The following is a 21,814-nucleotide window of genomic DNA, read 5'->3' as shown; positions in this document are numbered from 1 at the left end:
ATCGTCTGTAAAATGGGAATCATGCATTTACCTTATAAAGATACAAGGATCAGAAACGCACATCTGAAATACCCGCATAGGACCCGGGGATCCATAACTGGGCACCCTTAGCAGACAATATGGGTGTTATGGTTAATATTGGGTGTCAACTTGATTGGATTGAAGGATGCAAAGCATTGTTCCTGGGTATGTCTGTGAGGGTATTTGTTTCCAAAGGAGATGAACATTTGAGTCAGTGGACTGGGAGAGGCAGACCCAGCCTTACTCTTGTTGGGCACCATCTAATCAGCTGCGGCTAAAATAAAGCAGACAGAGGAATGTGGAACGACTTGACTGGTTGAGTCTTCCGGCCTTCACCTTTCTCCCATGCTAGATGCTTCCTGCCCTCGAACATCAGATTTCTTCAGCTTTTGGACTCTTGGACTTACAGCAGTGATTTGCCAGGGACTCTTGGGCCTTTAGCCACAGACTGAAGGCTGCACTGTCGGCTTCCCTACATTTGAGGTTTTTGGGACTTGGACTGGCTTCCTTACTCCTCAGCTTTGCGGATGGCCTATTGTGGGACTTCACCTTGTGATCCTGTGAGCCAATTCTCCTCATAAACTCCCCTTCATCTGTACATGTATCCTATTAGTTCTGTCCCTCTAGAGAACCCTGACTAATCCAGTGGGAGAACCTGGACAGCACATTCCTTGCTACTGTGACAGTGGTGGTCACATCTGCTGCTATGGACTGAATGGCTTCATCTCCCAACATTTATATGTTGAAGCCTAATGCCCAGCATAATGGTATTTGGAGGTGGGGCCTTTGGGAGGTGATTAGGTCAGAGGGTGGAGTCCCTGTGATTGGGATTAGTGCCCTAATAAAAGAGACCCCAGAGAGATCCCTCACTCCCCAAACACCATGTGAGGACACCGTGAGAATACGTCTCTATGAACCAGAAAGAGTGCCCACAGCAGACACCAAATCTGTAGGTGTCTTAATCTTGACATCCCAGCCTCTAGAACTGTGGGAAATAAATTTCTGTTGTGTATAAATCACCTAGTCTATGGTATTGTGTTTGAGCAGCCAGACAGACTAAGACACCTGCCCTGACTCAGTGTGCTGTGGAGTTAGGATACCAGTACAAGCAGGGGCTAAGGCAGTGGAGCTGGAAGCTTGCTCCTACCAGCACTTAGCCTGGATCAGTGGTCTCCAAGACCGGATGTGGAACCCCAAGGGAGTGCATGACAATCTAGTGGGGTATGGGAAGGATACATGGAGAGATCTCTACTTTTATTTCACCTGCATATAATAAATAATATTTTCTAATACTCAGTGTAAGGATGAACTCTGCTTGGCAAGCACTGTAGTGCCAAAAATCCATGAGCTATCCAGAGGGAAGAGAAGGAATTGCCCAGTGGAGAGGCAGGTGTGAGACCCTGTCTGCATATTGCGCAGTTTATATGCATCAGAGTGTGTAGATTTCCTTACAGAGTAGAATCTTCACACCACTCTGCTAGCAACTCCCTGTGTAGCTGATGTACTCAGACAAGTGATTTCGAGGTGGGTGGTTTTCTTTTACAAAAGGCAGGCACTTCTTTGGCTAAACTGTCTTCTGTGGGTGGACAAGAGCTAGTCATCAACATGCAACCGGCAGTGTTTCCAAAAATAATAAACATGCTCAAGCTGTCTTTTCAAGGGAAAGGTGAAGTGGAACACTAGGTGTTAAGGAAACTGCTCTTCAAAGAAATTTACCCTACAGAGAGACTGAAAAATGGTACATGGGACTTTTCCCTCCTTATGTGATTTTGTTACCAAAAATAACATATGCATATCATTTATTTTTAAAAACTTCATATCTCATACATTGAAAAAACTTGCAAACAGGATTTTCTAAACTGTTTAAAAATCTTCCAAAGTGTTTTAGTGGATTTTGAAGCTATTTGCCTAAAAATTATAAAAATGCAAATACCTTGTAAGAAAAACTGAGATAAAAAATAAGTTTCAGCCACATTTCAACACAAGCCTTTGCATGTTTGGTGAATGGAGTGGAAAACACGAGTGCTGTGATTTAGGCAGTTCTGTGCACTCACTGGATCCCTGGGAACCTGGTGTGTTGAGAGGGGTCCTCCCAAATCAGCCCAAACTGAGAAGGTTGAATAGCTGCCTCAGAAATTATAAACCAAGGTTTATGAAATCGATGGAGATGCCCAACAGTGTCAGTAACCCTTCTAATACCACTTTAGTTCAAAAATAAAAAAGATCATGTCCATAACAATAAAATATTTTAAATATTGTTTATTTCATCCTTGTTTTATTTTTATCTTTTTTATTTTAATGTATATTTTATTTTCCAGATAATATACTATGTCAGTGTCATAAGGATAGAACACGTGTGTCCATAGACATACATAATGCATTCATATATTGGGGGTGAGTTTTTAGATTTTTGGGGATCTCAGTGGCCCAGATGTTTCCCCTGACTGGTGGCCCTGAGGAGCCACACTTGAATCCCAGACTCCCCGCCGTCCACAGCTCCCACCCACCCAACAGCCCAGTCATGCCCACCTCTGCCCTCCAGCTTCCTTTCCACCTGACATCTGACCTGCCTCTTCTCACTTGCTCCTGCTCTGCCCAAACACATATGGAAGGTGTACTTTGACAAAAGGACCAATGTGGAAACCACACCCAAGTGAGATCCTCAGACAACAGCCAGAGCAGACAAGTGTCTGTCACTAAGTGAGTGGGAAAAAGGGATTTCCATGATCAAATCAGGGAGTATTCCTGCTCTGGGTGTCTCTGGAGGAAGCCGCCTCCTGCTCCCTCTTCTCACTTCTGCCTCCCTCACACCCTCCCCTGCCAGCGTAGACATCACAGGAGGATGCCTCCACACACCACTGGACAAGTGAGTTCACATCTGAGGTGCATGTATTTTTCATGATAGTTTTGATTGTCCAGAAAATTAACAATGAAGTGATGGGGTGGCAGAAAGAAAGCCAGAAAAGAAACTTGAAAAATTTACAATCTAACTTAGAGAGAACAACACTTTTAGACATCAGGGCAGTGAGAAAAGAATAAATACTTTGTTAATGAATAAAGTAATGCAGAACAAACAGGTATGTGTACCTAATAGTGCTGGCCCCAGTGGGGCATGTGGTTCAGGGAGATGAATGAGTTAAGTGGTAAATAACTGATGGCAAAGAGGGACCCTGGCTCCCTGTCCCTGCTGCCAGACAGCTCTGAGGCAGGCGCTGCCCAGCCCTGGTCATGAGAATCCCCTCCCGTGTCAGCTGTTCCTCCCCTCCCATCTCACTTTCCCACCCCCTCACACCTGCGTTTTGGGATCACCTCGCAGGTGCACTGCCCACCCCCAACACCGTGTCTTGAGTCTGCTTTCAGGGTAACCACATAAACACATGCCACCAAGTCCAATGGACACGGCCTCCCATCCAGTGGTACCACAAGGTGTGGTGTGTGCAGACTGCAAGTATTTCTTGTTCTTCCAAACACTAAGGCTGTGCTAGGTGTGGGGTCAGTCATTGCCACTGTATTTTCTGGATGGGCATGTCCCAGAGCTGGGGAGTGGGACTTCCACCAGCTGGAGGCAAGGCACCATGGCACTGCATATCCACCTGCACTCCCTGCATCCGAGCCACCTGCTCCAGCATGTGCCAGGTGGAAGCACTTGTCTAGCCCCCACAGGAAGCAACTCCACCTTATATAGGAGACAGAATTTCCTGCCGCCTGGCCCCACTGCCTGTGAGCTCTTGGTGTGTTTTTAATTCCATATCTTTTGGTCTTGGACAGGCGCATTGTCTGTTACTGGTTACCAGCTGCTGGGCAGAGCTGCCCTCCAGTCGCTAGGGCTTCTGTTACTGCTCCATCCCTGAAGGAGCGTTCTCTTCCAGCTCCCCAAAGATAGGAGGGATCTGGCCTTGCTCTAAGATTCCCAAACCCAAGACATCAGCCCACTCGTAGCCTGGACCACCTGGCATTTGTTCAGTCACCTGCCAGACACTCTTCTCAGCTCCCCTTCAAAATCCCACACCTTTACCCTGCATGCAGAAATGGAGATCTTGGGGGGCACTGAGATGCACCAGTCCTCTCCCTACTCCCCACAGCACCTCCACCTCTGCCCTTCTGTCTCTCCTCTGCTCACTCTGATGCTCAGCAAGGCTGTGAGTCAGCCCCAGGCCTGGCCAATTCTCACCCCAGTATTTCCTTCAAAAGCTCCCTGTGCCCTTTCCCCCACAGCCTTCCTGCAGGCTCCAAGGCCAAGGTCTCCATCTGGCCTCCCTTGCCAAGCCCCAACCAGCCCAATTCTCTACAGTGTCAGGAACCTCTTAAAATACCCATCTAGTGACTGGCTGCAGGGCTGGGTCAGGTGCCCGGAGCCCACACTAAGGCCACAGAAGAGTGTCCCCATGTGACAAGATATTCCAGGATTCCAGGCCCGTTCCCACCCTGCCAGTTTGTCCTTTTAGCCTGTCTGTTCTCCTAGTCTGCCCAACCCTGCTGGATGATCTGGTGTCCCTAAATATGCCTTTGTTATGAAGAATTACCCAAAACATGGGAACGAGTCAAAAGATTACTATGTGACACTCTGACAGCCACACCAGAGCACTGGCTGCCAAGCAGGCCTGCCTGAGAGTGGCCAGATTTCCTAGGGGAGGTAATATGGTGATTTTTAAGAAATGTCCACACATTCTGATAATCCTTCCCCAAAAGGTGGAACTTAGTTTCCCTCCCCTTGAGTGGGCTGTACCTGGAGACTCACACCTAGAGAACAGAACACAAAGGAAGTGATGAGCTGCCACTTCTGAGATTAGGTTATAAAACGACTGTGGCTTTCATCTTGACTCCTCCCCCTTCCCCTCCCTCCCCATGTCCCTTTTCATCACTCCCTGGGGGAAGGAGCCACCAGGTCTTGTGACCAGCTGTGCAGAGAGGCCCCCTTCATGCAGAGATCTGGAGCCTCTGCCCAGAGCCACCTGAGTAAGCCTGGAAGCGGATTATGAAGCACCTTCTGAAGACTGCAGCCCAGGCTCACAGCCTGACCAAAACCTCATAGAGACCCTCGGAAACTATGCAAGACAAGAAATGTGTGCTGGCTGAGGCTGCTAAGTTTTAGGGTGATACCGCACTAAAAAATGAAAGTGTTTGTTGATTAAGGACCAGACTCTATGAAGTTGGATGTTAACTTGTTGAATATTGATACATTGCAACCCTTTCTCCTGGCAGAGTAATAACCTGAAAGATAGTGGTTCCATTGTCCTACAGGACAGTAATCAGTCTCGTATCTGACTTTATCATTGGACGCTGTCATTCTGATATGCACTGTCAGTCTGTCAGTTTTTCCAGTCCTTTGAACCAGCTTTATCATTCTAGTTCTCTCACTAATGAACTAAGTGAATATTTGGTACCAAAATATTTGTGGGGGGATCATATGTTAACTATTGAGGATTGCCCTTTGAAACTGTGTCATTCTGTGCCTTTGCACCTCTGCCCTGCTTTACTTATAGGTGGAAGCCCTTCCCTGTCCCAGGTACCTGCTGTAAAAGAGCCTCTCTGTACCCTCTCAGGAGAAGCTTTCCCTGGCCCTGGGAAGAAGCCATCCCCGCCCTCTCCACGTTCCTGAGGCATTTTGCTCATGAGGCCATCAGAGAGTGTCTCAAACCATGTGGATCTTGTTGGGGCCCAACCCCAGCACGTGGCTGCTACAAAAGGCTATCCAGGCCTTTGTGTAGCAAGTGAGGGTGGGCTGGGGCAGGGCTTTGCGGGGGACACATCTTCAGAAGAGACTGGGGTGGTCCTGGAGACCTGATCGAATAAAGGAGTCCTTTTGCCAGGCGTTGTCATGCGTGTGCCAAGCCAAGGGCAAGAGACGAAGGCTCAGCTTGGGGGAAAGTGCGGATGGAAAATGTGGACCTCTACTGTTCATCTAATAAAAAAGGAGAGAAAGACGCACCAAGGATAGAGGGATAGAGAGGCTGGTATGAAGGGAGCCAGAGTGTGCGAGGAGAGGTGAGGGGTGAGGAGGGGAGGCCAGGTTTGTCAGGAAGTGCCATGAGGCTCCTTTAAGGACAAGTCCATGCATCTGGCCCAGCTTCATAAGGGACAAGCTCTGATTGGGGCAATTATGAATTTCATGAGGGCATAGAAAAAGTTTCATTTATCTTTGAGTCAGCTTCCTCCATCCAGCACATAACACATAGATTCTTGTTAACCAAGAGATTCACCAGTAAATGAATGTCTCATATGTATATTTTAAAGCAGGTATCCTGAAAAACATTTTCCTCAAAATATCTGCTAAAGCATTACTTGTTGATGCCTCTAAGCACATACCCTTCTCATCTGTATTAGTACCACCCTTTTCTCTTTCTTGTCCTAAGGCTTCCACAAGTCTATCAGTCAGTTTTTGCTGCCTAACAAGCCACCTCATTTCCCATTGTTCCTGTAACAAACTACCACAAATTTAATGACTTAAAATGCTACACATTTGGCCAGGTGTGGTGTTTCACGCCTGTAATCCCAGCGCTTTGGGAGGCCGGGGCAGTTGGATCACCTGAAGTTAGGAGTTCGAGACCAGCCTGGCCAACATAGTAAAACCCCATCTCTACTAAAAATACAAAAAACTAGCTGGGTGTGGTGGTGCACACCTGTAATCCCAGCTACTTGGGAGGCTGAGGCAGGAGAATCTCTCAAACCCGAACCCGGGAGGCAGAGGTTGCAGTAAGCGGAGATTGCGCCATTGCACTCCAGCCTGGGTGACAAGAGAGAAACTCCGTCTCAAAAAATAAAAGTAAAAAAAAAACAAAAAGCTACACATTTATTCTCTTACAGTTCTGTGAGCCAGGAGTCCAAAGTGAGTCTTCCTGGGCTAAAATTGAAGCATCTACAGGGCTGGCTTCTTCTAGGGGCTGCAGGGAGAATCTGATCTTCGCCTCATCAGCTGCTAGAGGCCTCTGGCATTCGTGGGCTGCATCATTCCAGTCTCTGTCTGTTGCCATATCTTGTCTTCTGTCTGACCTTCCTATGTCCCTCTTACAAGGCCTTAGTGATTGCATTGGGCTGACCTGGATAGTCTGGGATGGTCTCCCCATTTCAAGACCCTTAACTTCATCACATTCACAAAGGCCCTTTTCCTATGGAAGGTGACATGTTCACAGATTCTGGGGATTAGGAAGTGGACATCTTTATTTGTAGAGGGTGGTGAGGTCTGTTATTTGGCATTTTGTTCAAGGTCAAGCGCAAAAACCATACATCTCTCTCACAATTTGGGCATTTGTTGATCCCAGCTTGGCTGAATCACGCATAGGCAGCAGCTGCTGGGTCAGCTGACGGCTAGCTGGTCCAGGATGGCCTCAGCTCAGACAGCTTGTCTCTGCTCTTGTGGCCTCTCACCCTCCAGCAGGCTAGGAGGGGCTTGTTTACATGTAAGCTGGACACGGTTCCAAGAAATGAGGCAAAAGCACTCAAGGCATATTGAGGTATAGTCTCAGAATTGACACAGAGCCTCTTCTACCTCATTCCATTGGCTGAAGAAAGTCATGAGGTCAGCTCAGGTTCTAGTGGGGAGGAAGTCAGTGGAGCTGCCCAGTCATATTGCAAAGGTCGAGATATAGGGAGTGGTGAAAGATTGCAGCCAGTTCTGCCATATACTATGGTAAACACCTAGCTGCTGCAAAATCTTTAATTCCTTGCATATTATCAAGTACCTGCCAGGGCACAGCTTACAAACAGGCAAACAGCTCCAGGAACCCAAACTACCAAAGACTCTAAGAAGCAGCCCCTTGTCCTGTCTGTAAGAACTCTGCTCCTGACCATCATACACTTGGTTCATTTCCAATCTATTGCTCTGTAGATCGGGGCCTCTGTGTGCTGCTCCCTGTTCCTCTCCTCCTAAATAAACCTACCCTTCCATCAAGGTCAAAGCTATTCCAACATCGTGAAGGCTTGCCACTATTCCCTACAAGGACATCAGTCCCCCTCCCCATTCTACAGTGCACAGCTTTCATGTTAGCTTCCATGCAAACCCAAGGCTTCATTTGCCAGGGCCCGGGCCAGCACAGCACTGCTGAATCTGTGCGCTCCGTCTCCAACAACGACACCATGTGGCAGGAAGAAGGAATGGTAGTAACGGTCGGAGCAGGTGCAGGTCTTTCCCCACTTAGGTGTGAAGACTGACCCGCTTCTGTTTATAAGCCCCATGGTGGCTCAAGGAAGGGATGTTGTCCTTCCTGCCTTTAAGGCATTAAGATGCATAAGGACAATAAATTTTTAGTGGCTGAAAAATAAACAGCAGGATTGCGTTTACGCTCCACTTGTTGGAGCAGGCCATCCTGGTTATATACACACCTTATAGTTGCTTTCTCCAAAACACATCTTTTTTTGGTTTTTACCTTAATATAATTTTAAGCTTAAAGAAAAATTGCAAAAATAGTACAAGGATTTCCGTTTTACCATTTCCCCAGATTCACCAGTTAATTATCTATTTCTCCATTTGCAATGAAAGCAAGAGAGAAAAAGACAGACTTTTCCTCGGCTATTTGAGAATTAAGTTGGAGAAATATTCCCTAATTTACTGATGATTACTTCAGTGTGATTTCTAAAAACACGGACAATTTCTTACACACATACCTATAGTATTATGACCAAAATCAGAACATTTTACACTGATGCAATACTATTATCTAATACACGGTATCTATTTAAATTTTATCAGTTGTCCCTACGGTGTACTTTATAGTAACATTTTTTCAGTCAGCATATCTTTTTAAATTCTTAACGACTACATGCATACATTCAGTTGACAGAATATTGTAAGAAATTGATTAACAAGTTTAATCTATCTGAACTTTTTACCTAGCAGTGCAGGTAAGCATAGATTTGATTGAGTAGTACATAGTCCATTGAAAGACGTATGGACTTCCAGTGACAACGTCAATTAACTGACCTGCAATAAGTTCAAGAGAGAAAGGTGGAACTGTCCTTTTAGGGCCAAACATTTCTGCAAGCCTGAAGTCCCCTCCTGAGTGTCTCCTAGGCAACAGAGCAGGATTCCAGGTAAACTTCCAAAAGACACTGTTTCAGAAAAACACAACTGGCCATGTCAACTACAGAGTACAGAGAGACACAAGGACAAGCCAGACCAAGAGCATTGGCCTTACATGCCATAGCTTGCTTTGCTTTGATGCAAAAACAAGTTTCTAACACTTTTCTGCCACTGTCAGGGGGAAGGTAACAGAGGTAGAAGTGAGGGAGGTGGCTAGGCTGCATTTCCAGGATGCCTGGGGATGGGAGAATGTGTTTCCCTCTTGGGTCTAGGAAACAAAATGTTTTCTCCAGATTTGCCACCTACAGAAAATCTTATTATTTGTCTTATGAATATGAAGTCATTGTTCAAAGATTTAAAAATAAAATAAGTGGGGAAGGCTATATTTGGCTAGGAATGGTGCTAATACCGGGTTATATATCCTCTCCCATGACACTCCATGCATGAAGCGTCTCCACCAAGGGTTATGTGTGGAAAGTGCACAGACTGACTTATATAGATTCAATGGAAAACATTACCAGGCCCCAGTGTCCTTGTTGTCAAGACAACATCTTATTTTCATCTTTCTTCTTGCAAGTTCTCTAGCAAAGACATTATAATTAAAATCCCAACATAAGAAGCAATCGTATGTAAAATTCAGAGCACAGACTGTGACAAGCAGACAGGTGAGGGTGGAGTTCTGTGGTCAAACTTAAATAGACTTAGGACAAAATTGTATTGCCTGTGGGCCTAAGCTTCAGGGAGCTTCAGAGCTGCACTGAATCACTTTCTAGTGTTTTTATGGTTTGGGTTTTTACATTTAAGTCTTTAATCCATCTTGAGTTAATTTCTGCATAAGGTGTAAGGAATGGCTCCAGTTTCAGTTTTCTGCATATGGCTAGCAAGTTTTCCCAGCACCATTTATTGAATAGGAGATCCTTTCTCCATTGCTTGATTTTGTCTGGTTTGTCAAAGATCAGATGGTTGTAGATGTGTGGTGTTATTTCTGAAGTCTCTGTTCTATTGGTCTATATGTTTGTTTTTGGTATGAGCACCATGCTGTTTTGGTTACTGTAGCCTTGCAGTATAGTTTGAAGTCAGGTAGTATGATGCCTCCAGCTTTGTTCTTTTTACTTAGGATTGTCTTGGCTATACAGGGTCTTCTTTGATTTCATATGAAATGGAAAGTAGTTTTTTTCTAATTCTGTGAAGAATGTCAGTGGTAGTTTGATGGGAATAGCATTGAATGTATAAATTACTTTGGGCAATATGGTCATTTTCACAATATTGATTCTTCCTACCCAAAAGGATGGAAAGTTTTTCCATTTGTTTGTGTCCTCTCTTATTTCCTTGAGCAGTGGTTTGTAGTTCTCCTTGAAGAGGTCCTTCACATTTCTTGTTAGCTGTATTCCTAGGTGTTTTATTCCCTTTGTAGAAACTGTGAATGGGAGTTCATTCATGACTTGGCTCTCTGCTTGTCTATTATTGGTATATAGGAATGTTTATGATTTTTGCACATTGATTTTGTATCCTGAAACTTTGCTGAAGTTGCTTATCAGCTTAAGGAGTTTTGGGACTGAGATGATGATGGGATTTTCTAAACATAGAAGAATCATGTTGTCTGCAAACAGAGACAATTTGACTTCCTCTCTTCCTATCTGAATATGCTTTATTTCTTTCTCTTGCCTGATTGCCCTGGCCAGAACTTCCAATACTATGTTGAATAAAAGTGGTGAAACAGGGCATCTTTGTCTTGTATTGGCTTTCAAAGGGAATGCTTCCAGCTTTTCCATATTCAATATGATATTGGCTGTGGGTCTGTCATAAACAGCTCTTATTATTTTGAGATACGTTCCAGCAATACTTAGTTTATTGAGAGTTTTTAACATGAAGGCATGTTGAATTTTATCAAAGGCCTTTTCTGCATCTATTGAGATAATCATGTGGTTTTTGTCATTGGTTCTGTTTATGTGATGGATTACATTTATTGATTTGCATATGTTGAACTAGCTTTGCATCCCAGGGATGAAGCCAACTTGATCGTGGGGGATAAGTTTTTTGATGTGCTGCTGGATTTGGTTTGCCAGTATTTTATTGAGGATTTCCACATCAATATGGGATATTGGCCTGAAGTTTTCTTTTTTGCCATGTCTCTTTCCAGTTCTAGTATCAGGACGATACTGGCTTCATAAAATGAATTATGGAGGAATCTTTCCTTTCCAATTGTTTGGAACAGTTTTGGAAGGAATGGTACCAGCTCCTCGCCTATTTCTGATATAATTCGGCTGTGAATCTGTCTGGTCCTGGGTTGGTAGGCTACCAATTACTGCCTCAATTTCACAGCTCATTATTGGTCTTTTCAGGGATTCGAGTTCTTCCTGGTTTAGTCTTGGTAGAATGTATGTGTTCAGGAATGTATCCATTTCTTCTAGATTTTCTAGTTTATTTGCATAGATGTGTTTGTAGTCGTCTCTGATGGTAGTTTGTATTTCTGTGGGGTTAGCGGTGATATTCCCTTTATCATTTTTTATTGTGTCTATTTGATTCTTCTCTCTCTTTGTTAGCCTAGCTAGTGGTCTATTTTGTTATTTTTTTTTTTTTTCCAAAACAATAGCTCCTGGATTCATTGATTTTTGGAGGGTTTTTCGTGTCTCTATCTCCTTCAATTCCTCTCTGAGCTAACTTAGCTCAGAGAATTTTGGAATAGTTTCCTCTTGCCTCTCTAGCTCTTTTAATTGTGGTGTTGGGGTGTCGATTTGAGATCTTTCTAGCTTTCTGATGTGGGCATTTAGTGCTATGAATTTCCCTCTTCACCCTGCTTTAGCTGTGTCCCAGAGATTCGGGTACATTGTCTCTTTGTTCTCATTGGTTTCAAAGAACTTCTTGATTTCTGCCTTAATTTCATTATTTACCCAGGAGTCATTCAGGAGCAGGTTGTTCAATTTCCATGAAATTGTGTGGTTTTGAGTGACTTTCTTAATCCTGAGTTCTAATTTGATTGCACTGTGGTCTGAGAGATTGTTATGATATCAGTTCTTTTTCATTTGTTGAGGAGTGTTTTATTTCCAATTATGTGATCCGATTTTAGAATAAGTGTCATGTGGCACTGAGAAGAATGTACATTCTGTTGATTTGGGGTGAAGAGCTCTGTAGATGTCTATTAGGTCCTCTTGATCCAGAGTGCTGAGTTTAAGTCCTGAATATCCTTGTTAATTTTCTGTCTCATTGATCTGTCTAATATTGAGAGTGGGGTGTTAAAGTCTCCCACTATTATTGTGTGGGAGTCTAAGTCTCTTTATAGGTCTCAAAGAACTTGTTTTATGAATCTGGATGTTCTTGTATTGGATGCAGATATAGTTAGAATAGTTAGCTCTTCTTGTTGAATTGTTCCCTTTACCATTATGAGATGCCCTTCTTTGTCTTTTTTGATTTTTGTTGGTTTAAAGTCTATTTTATCAGAGGCTAGGATTGCAGCTCCTGCTTTTTTTTTTCATTTTGCCTGTTAATCCACATGCCTGAGCCCACTCGTCCAGTTCCTAAGATCTTATTAGGAAGCTGCCCATCACCAGTTACAGGTGTTTTTATCTATTGGGAAACTGCCTTTCCCTAGCGCTGGCTGCGACCAATTATTATTTTAGAGAGGGAGTGTTACAACCACCTGACCATCACTTGATGGTCACCTGGCATTCCTGGTGGGGAAGTGGGAGCCCTCTCCTGCCCTGTTTGTGTTTGACTAGCTATCCACTGTAACAATATCATATGTTCAATTCTTTTTTTTTTTTTTTTTTTTGAGACAGAGTCTCACTCTGTCACCCAGGCTGGAGTGCAATGGCATGATCTCAGCTCACTGCAACCTCCTCCTCCCAGGTTCAAGTGATTCTCCCACCTCAGCTGCCCCAATAGCTGGGATTACAGGCACCTGCCACCATGCCCAGCTAATTTTTGTATTTTTATAGAGACGGAGTTTCACCATGTTGGCCAGGCTGGTCTTGAACTCCTGATCTCAGGTCATCTGCCTGCCTTGGCCTCCCAAAGGGTTGGGATTACAGGTGTGAGCCACCACACCCTGCCATATGTTCAATTCAAAGGAAAGAAAAATCTAACAAATCCTACGCTAACAAGTGTTGAAAGTGTGGTAGGAAATTGTGAATTTGTATACACTGCTGATGAGACATCTTTGAAGAGCTAGCTGGTAATATCAGGTAGTGTTAAAAATTGCGCTTGTCCCATGACTCAGCAAACTTTATTCTAGAAAATCTAGGCATCAATCTCTGAAATGTATGCACAATAAGAAATATACATGGTGTGTTTTTTTTAAAGCACCATTTGCACAAGTAAAAACTGAAATGACCTAAATGTCCACCAACAGCAAAAGAGATAAAGTGTGACATATTCATATACTGGAATGCTACTCATTGGTTAAAATCAACATGCTATTCATGTATTATCAACAAGAATAAATCTTAAAAAACAATTGGTGTTTGGGGAAAGGGGAATAGAGAGTTGTTTGATGGGTGTAGAGTTTCAGTTTGGAAAGAAAGTTCTGGAAGTGGATGGTGGTGATAGTTACACAGCAATGTGAACGTACCTAATGCCACTGTGCAGTTTAAAATGTCTAACATGGACCCATGTTGTTCAAGGATCAACTGTACTTCAATCAATCAGTAGAAGTGAGCATTGACTTTGCCTTTAAAAAACCCTTCAGGAAAACAACACATCTTATATTTTTCTTTGTGGGGGGTCTCCCTGTGTCACTCAGGCTGGAGTGCAGTGGTGCTATCTCAGCTCACTGTAACACCCACCTCCTGGGCTTGAGAGATCCCCCACCTCAGCCTCCTGAGTAGCTAGGACTATAGACATGAACCCTCACGGCTGGCTAATTTTTTAAAACTTTACAATTTTTTGTAGAGATGTTTTTTGTAGAGATTTTTTGTAGAGACCAGCCAGTTGCCCAGGCTGGTCTTGAACTCCTGGGCTCAAGTGATCCTCCCGCCTTGGGATCCCAAAATGCTGGAATTATAGACTTGAGCCACCATGTCCGGCCAACAAGCATCTTCTGAAGTACAAATTATTGAAGGGTTTGCAGCACTTGCGCACTCATGTACATGAAGTCCCTGCACTGGTGCTTTCCATCAACCAGATGGATCCACTGGTGGGAGGAAGTGGATGATAGAAGTGGGGTTCATGAGGACTGGCAGGACAGCAGGCTGCTCAGAGGACCGGCAGGACAGCAGGCTGACAGGACATCCAAGAGAAGCAGAAGGTCTGAGGTAGGAGGAGGAGAGGCAGAGCCCAGGCAGCCTGGGTTCCCTGCCTGGCCAGTTCTGGGGTGCTGCCCTCAGCAGAGCTGGGGGAGAACTGCCACACTTTCACTGCCCTCACCACCTGGCTCATATCATCGGGGCACCATGCCACTGCAGGGACACTCCTCAATCCCCCAACCAGCAAAGGACCCCTGGAATTTTTCTTGACTCTGAGGCTTTAGTGAAAGTAGTGAGGAAAATATCTAAAAATAAAATCGTGATGAATTCAAGATGTATGTGGCATTATGCTTGTCAGAAAGAGCTCAACGACTTAAGTTTTGTCCTCATCACTCCTTAGGAGCCACCAGGTAAACATTTGCACCTGACTGGAGAGGGCAGAGAGGAGCCTTGGTTCCCATCAGGCCACCAGCCCTAGGATTTGCTGGCATCATTCATTCTGTGGTGCCTACTCACACACACACGTGCTTCCTCCCCAGCCTCTCCTCTTCAGCACCCTCCCTCCCCAGTGTCCATACATTCCTACATCTGGTTGTGGACGTAAATGTCTGAGGAATCACAAAAGGGCCCTGATAGTGAAATAGACACAGGGGCTGGCCTGCACCCTTCTTGACCTTTGGGCTTGACCTAGTATCTTTGCTGGGTAGTTCACAGTCTGAACCAGGTGAGCAAACTTCTTATGTGAAGAGCAAACAGCAAACATTTCAGGCTGTGGGGGCCATGCAGACTCTGCTGCAACTGGGTAACTTGCTGTTGTAGCTTCAAAGCAGCCACAGGCAATATATAAACAAATTGTGTCACTGTGTTCCAGTAAAACTTTATTATATACACTAAACTTTGAATTTCATATAATTTTTGGGTGTTGTGCAATATTAATCTTCCCAGCCACCTAAAAATGTAAAATCCATGGATCATACAAAAACAGGTGGCTAGCCAGATTTGTCCCAAGGGTCATAATTTGCCAAGCCCTGACCTAAATACCCAAATAATTATTGGAGCCAAAACCACAGATGCCACCCAAGAACCATGTGCTCAGGTGAAAGCAGCTCTGTGAAGAAGGGGTAAAAAGAGCAGACAGAAATGTTTACTTTTCCCTTAAAAACCATCTACTCTGCCCTGCTTAGGCTAATTAGCTCACTCTCCACCAGCTGCAGCAACTGAAGCTGAAACAGCCAAATTCCCACAGCAGCAACAGCTAATGACGCTTCCCAGCACCTCATTTGATCATTCCTGCAACCGATTAGCTAGATACAGGGGAGGAAACTGGAGAACAGACAGGATGAGGACCTTGCCCAAGACATCAGATAGTACATGGCAGAATCAGTATCTGGACACAATTGGTCTAGTCCCTGCTGCCCCTACTGTGACACCTTTGTGAAAATTGTGAACCAACGCGAATCTGGAAGAGTCAGTCCTTTCAGATGAATCCCATGTGGGTAACTGGCCCTATATTTAAAATATAGCTGAGTGGCTATTTGCTGATTCGAGGTCACACAGGTAACTCACACAAGCACTCTGAAAACCAGCACCTTTTTAGCTTTGGGACGCTCAGAGCTTACTTGAACCAACCAATCAAAGCTCACCTACCTTTGCATTCAAAGCTTAGCTGACCAATCACAGCTCACCTGTATCCAATCAGAACTCAGCTGCATTGACCAATCAGAACTAAGCAAGTTTGAATCCTTTATGTGCATCAACCGACCTGATTGGGATCTTGTGTGGCACTTTTGCTACAAAACCCAAACCCTCTCTTTGGCCCCAGGAAGATAACTTTCTTTTACACCAAAGGCTGTGTCTCCCCAGTTTGCAAACTCTTCATTGGGGTAAAGTCTCTTTCCTCCCAATTTTGTTTTTCAGGGAACTTTGCTCACAAAACAAAGCACAGCCGGCCCACTGTGGAGCTGCAGGGGGGCAGAGAACCCACGGCAGAGGGCTCTGTCCCTGCAGAACCAGGCAGATCTGCGTGAGCAGCAAACATAAACTCAGGGCACCAGGCTCTGTCTTGAGGGCTGGAAGGAATGATGGAGCCACGGCGATCGTCTTTCTCCAAGACGCATTTCCAGGAAGTTGGAATTCTGATCTTACTGAGCCTTTATTTTTCTGAGCTTGGCGTTGACTGCTTACACACTGAGTCACTGTTTACTGCTTTAGAAAATAAGACAGGCTCATGGACTTGTAGCGGATGAAGCAAGAAACTTGTGGCCCCACCAGGACTGGCGCCCAGAGCCCGGGTCACCCTGTGCACAGAACCAGCACCTTAAAGAGACAGAGGGCCCGAAAGCGGAAGAGGGTTCAGGGAGGGCGTCTGTGATGGGAGGAGCAGGCCCAGGAGGGAAGAGGACAGAGTCGGGGGTCTCAGGGCAGGGTGTGCCTTCTGCCAGTTGCTAGGGCGGACTCGAGGTCGCCCTCCACGCCTTCCTCGTTGTCACCTCCCACAGCCAAGGCAGCTGCCAAGGTCACTCCTAAATAAATCCCAAGTCCACCCCATGCTCCCCTCCTCAGCCGTCCTCCCAGTCCAGACCACGATTCCGCCCACACCCTGCATGCCCCCACCCATCTCGGGCTCCACTTGGGGACCAGAGGGATCTTAAAATATGGATGGGACAGTGAACGCCTCTCCTTAAAAACTCAGGAAAGATGAAAATGTCCTCACCCTTTCTCAAGGCATTTGCAGTTCCCCTACCCCAGGCGCTGCCCCACCCCTCACGGACTCCTCTCCATCCCCCTGTCTCCTCCTGGTCACTTCCCTCAGGAAAGCTCTTGGGTCCCACTCGCCATCAGTCTCTTTAGAACCTCTCCACTCACCCTCTGGCGTTCGCCTCTCCCTCTTGCCCATGAGAGTGAGGCCTTGATGAGGCACCTGCCTTGTTCCTCCTGCCCTTCCTGATGGCTCCTGCCCACCTCCACAGCAGAGCCTGCTTCTCCGTGCCTGGCAGCTTTCCCCAGAAGAGTAGGTCTGCGGGTACACGCGGGTCCACACAAGCAACAGGCTGGGAGCACCCCTTACCCAGAGACTCTGCCAGTGTGTGTGCAGACCTGTGCTCGCTCGCCCCAGGAGGAACAGTGCTGATGTGTGTGTGTGTCTGTGTCTCTGTGTGTGTCTCTGTGTCTGTGTGTCTGTGAATCTGTGTGTCTGTGCATGTGTGTCTGTGTCTCTGTGTGTCTGTATGTGTGTCTGTGTCTGTGTCTGTGTGTGTGTATATCTGTGTGCTTGTGTATGTGTGTCTGTGTCTCTGTGTATCTGCATGTGTGTCTGTGTCTGTGTGTGTCTCTGTGTGTGTGTCTGTGTGTGTGTGTGGTTCTCCAGGGTTCCTCCCAGGACTGAGCTGAAGTTGTCCACAGTGGCCCCTGCTGGAGCGCGCACCTTGATTCTCTGCCTCTGCTCCCCTGCCTCACTTCCCCATTCTCTTATGGCTGCTTCCTGACATTGCCTCTCAGATAAGCCACTTTGCGCTGATGGGAACTCAGTTGCTGGGAGTACACATGCACGTTGGTGTCGAGCTTAGCAGCTGGCACAGAGGGAGGGAGGGAAGGAGGTGGACTATCAGGTTATTGTCTGAACATTAGCCTCTGGTCACTGCTGGTGTGAGGCAGTGAGCATCCCTTCTTGCCCGCTGGGCTCTCAGCGGTCAGCCTTGGGTCCTAGGGAGACTCGGCCAAGTCCCAGTTCTCTGGGGCTATCTCTCTCCTGCCCTGCGCTTTTGTGTGTCCCCTCCCCACATTCCCTCTTTCATCCTGACCTACTACTCTGGTTGTAAATAAAATAAGCTGACTACACAGCTTACTATCACACTGCCTTGTTCAGCCATGAAACTGCCTTGTCTTGAAGGAATCCTAGTATTACTACTTGAATCCTAATTGCTCTTAAGTTTAAAAAAATAAGGCTAATGGAATTTGTACAACAGTTGTATCAAGAGCAAAGTCTGCAATAATTACTATAAAAATGGCCCAGCTCCATGAGCTTTGCATGGGTGATCTCTCCAGCGGTGTGCCCATCCTCAGCTATAGTCCCATTCTACAGATTAGGCAGAGGCCTAGTGAGGCTGGGGCACTTGCCCGGACCCCTTGCAAATGTTTGGCCCATGTCCCTAACCACCACGCTCTTATGTCTCCTGTTTTCTGGGTCACTTCTCACTATGAATTGGGGGATGTAAATATTTGCATAAATTGGATATAAATATCTGAAAGGTTTCTGTGGAAAGGAAAGTGTGTGCCTAGCGTCTCCACTGCTTATGCACAGAAGAGAGGATGGGATGCTAGAGGAGCGTGCTGAGTCTCTCTGTGGAACAACATTATCAACCCATTATCCAGAGCAACTGAAGGAAATGGCAGGACTCACCCAGTGACTCAGCAACCAGTGTGAGTGGAGCTGGAAGGGCAACCCCACCCCCATGGTTATTGAGGTGAGGACCGACTCTTCATCAAGATTACAGAAATGACCCCATCCTTTAACTCGTTATTCACTGCTCATACACTAAACAGGCTGCCTTCTTTGGCTCTCCCCCACCCCCACCCTTGCCCTCTGCCTTTCTTTCTAAAACCTCCACCTCTAGGAAACTTTGGCTGCTGTTTGCAAAATCAGTTCCCAGGTCAAGACATTACATTTGGTCTGGAATTTTTGGGCTCCACCTTTTGGCAAAGGACCACGGAAGTGGGCTTTGGTCCACCCAGCCCTGTGTTTTTCAGCGGGATGTGCTGATGCTGCAGCTGCTGACAGTGGCCAAATGTTCATCAGCAACACTTAGCACAGTTAGCCACACCTCTAGGGCCCAGGCACTACTTTAATTCAGAAAATCAGTATCCTCTGATTTTCCCTAATGCTCATGCAAAAAATGTTCCCTCTATAGTTTTTATCCCTAAAGGTTTTCTTTTCTTAGCTGCTGAAGCCACCGAGATTTTCACACATGGCCAACACTTCTCACAGCAGTGGTGCCCGGTGACCCGTTTAATAGGAATATCAGTTCCTGTTCCAGCTCAGACACTTAGAATGTGGTTCTGGTTTCCAGTAATTTTTGATCCTGGAAACAAAAGCGGATGTATTATTCTAGCACCAACATGTCTAATGCAGCCTGTCCACGTAAAAGCCCTGGAGGGCTCAAGGTCTCGAGCTGTTTTCTGAAGCCATAACACTTGTCATATTTTAAGTTCAAGACCCAAAAAAGAATATTGATGCTTCAATGGTGGTTTCTGATCTCCAGGAAGGCTAGTGTCAGGGAGGCCTGTGCTTCCTCCAGTCTCAGCCAGTTAGGCAAGGAGCTGGGTCCTGAGCCTCAGTTTCCTGCCTCACAGTGAGGATGAAAGGGGCACTGGTAACACATTTGGCCTTTGCTGTCCTTAACAGACTCCTTAGAGCCATGTAGAAAGCTCCAATGGACTTTGGCAGAACCTGAAGGGGAGTCCCCATCACACGCAGGCCCCTGCTCCCCACACAGACCCCCTGTAAAGGAAGGAGGGGAATGGCCAGATCCCAGAAGAAGTATGGGACAGGGATCCTGAGTCAGGTTATCGGCAGGACCCCACAAGCTCCCATCTCTCAAGCCCAGTCCTTGCCTTTCCCTTGTGGAGCAGGCGGGGCCCAGAACCCGTCGAGCCCAAGGTCATGGTATTCTACAATCAACCCAGGTCATTAGGACAATCGCTGGGTGATCAGGATGCCTTTTAAAACATATATTACAGAAATTTTCTATGTTTGTATAGGAAAATTAGAAAATCAAGAGAAGCAAAGCTAAGAAACATTGAAAATACCTATAATTCCTCTTTACTATGATCCTACCTTACTCCACTCATGTTTTGATGTTTTTCTTTCCAGTATGCATTATATGTATTTATATATGTACAAACATAATTATTTTCATAAAAGTGAGTTCGTCTTGCAATTTATTCTTCTCAACTTTCCATTGGTTTTTTGGAATCCTCGAATACATTGCAAAAGATTCAAACAAAATAAAAATGAATAGAGTCCCTTCCCCATCAGCCCTCAAACTCATGCATCCCCTTCTGGCTGCTGCCGTTCCCTGCTCCAGTGAACAATGCTGCTGTGAACATTTTCTTTTTTCTTTTTTTTTTTTTTTTTTACAGGGGAAAGCGCGAACGCAGTCCCCCACTACCACAAATGATGCAGTCGAGTTTCCCACATTTGGGGAAATCGCAGGGGTCAGCACATCCGGAGTGCAATGGATAAGCCTCGCCCTGGGAAAACCACCTTCGTGATCATGGTATCTCCCCTGCCAGGTAAGTATGCTGCTGTGAACATTTTCCCAGGGCTCCAGCTCACACCTCTTTCTCTGGAGCGGACACAGAGAAGTGGAACTGCTGAGTCAAAGCTTGGGCACACTATTTTGATAAATACACCAGATTGTTCTCTAAATAGCTGTACTAATGTGTTCTCCTGAAATTGGAACAGCTGTTTTCTCACACCTGCTACCATTTGAAATCATTACACACTTTAATGTTTGCCAGCCTAATAAGTGAAAAGGATTATCTCATGGCTGTTTTAGTTTGGATTTCCCTGAACACTGGCGATGTCTACACTGGCTGGAGCATCTCCACTGCTGCGAATAACCTCCTCACATCCTTGCCCCTGTGTAACGAGTCTTCTAAAGTGATTCTAGAACTTCTTTCTATAGTCTGCACTAAATCTTTGTATATTTTTTTCTCCTAGTTTTTTAAAATGTCTTCTAATTTTGTTTATAGTACCTTTATCACAGATAATTTTAAAAAATGTTTTTATGTAATCAAAACCTTCACTTTTCCTTAATAAGTTTTGTGAGTTTTTAAAAAATGTGTCCACCTAAATAATAAACAGAGACTAAATAAAAAAAGAGATTTTCTAAGAGAAAGGATACTTACTTGGGAAGAAAGCATTGCAATAGAAATACATATTCCATAGTAAATCATGTTGTATTCAGAGAGGAAATGGAAGACAAAGGTTTTTAAGGAAAAAAAAAAGTTTCACAAATGTCATACGCATATAAACTACAGTTTTAGTTTTTATATTTCTTTCTTTCTTATAAAGAACTTCCAGGAACATTAATGACAGAAAAGAGGGATCTATTTTTTTTCCCAAAAGTATATCCAAGTATCACAATTGAATCCTTGTATCATTTTTGAACATAACAAAATTTCCCATGTATTTGAAAGGCTACATTCACCATATACTAAGTTATTACTTGTAGTATTTATGCATGTGCTAAAATTGCATTGTGTGTGCTCTGTTTCCTTGAAAGTCATTTCCATTTGTTGAGTTTTCATCCCCCACCTCCGACTCCCAAGTGCTGGGATTACAGGTGTGAGCCACCACATCCGGCCTGTTATTTCTTATAATAGATTCTTAGAAGGAGATTTATTGAGTCAATCTATATGATGATCTGTATTGCATATGACCATAGATACTCCCCACTTGGGATCCGGAAGAGTTCCATCTATCTGTGCTCCCACCACCTTTAGAGAGGACTTCCTCACCACCCAATCAGGACAGCCTCTGCTACTTGCTTTCTGTGTGCCTAATAGGTTTGCTTTGAAATCTTATCAAAGCCCT

The 21,814-nt window shown here is 45.2% G+C and overlaps 1 non-coding gene across 1 annotated transcript; it reads right to left on the bottom strand.

The window, feature by feature from the left end:
- Window positions 1–20,352: 20,352 nt before the first annotated feature.
- Window positions 20,353–20,516, bottom strand: LOC117069171. Its single transcript, XR_004431419.1, has one exon. It is a non-coding gene; the product is annotated as a U1 spliceosomal RNA (small nuclear RNA).
- Window positions 20,517–21,814: the final 1,298 nt, after the last annotated feature.

Source organism: Trachypithecus francoisi, unplaced genomic scaffold (genome assembly GCF_009764315.1).
Source record: "Trachypithecus francoisi isolate TF-2019V2 unplaced genomic scaffold, Tfra_2.0 Lachesis_group21, whole genome shotgun sequence".
NCBI classification, from domain to species: domain Eukaryota; kingdom Metazoa; phylum Chordata; class Mammalia; order Primates; family Cercopithecidae; genus Trachypithecus; species Trachypithecus francoisi.
Note: the sequence above shows the minus strand (reverse complement) of the source record. Positions and strands in the feature narration are given on the sequence as shown.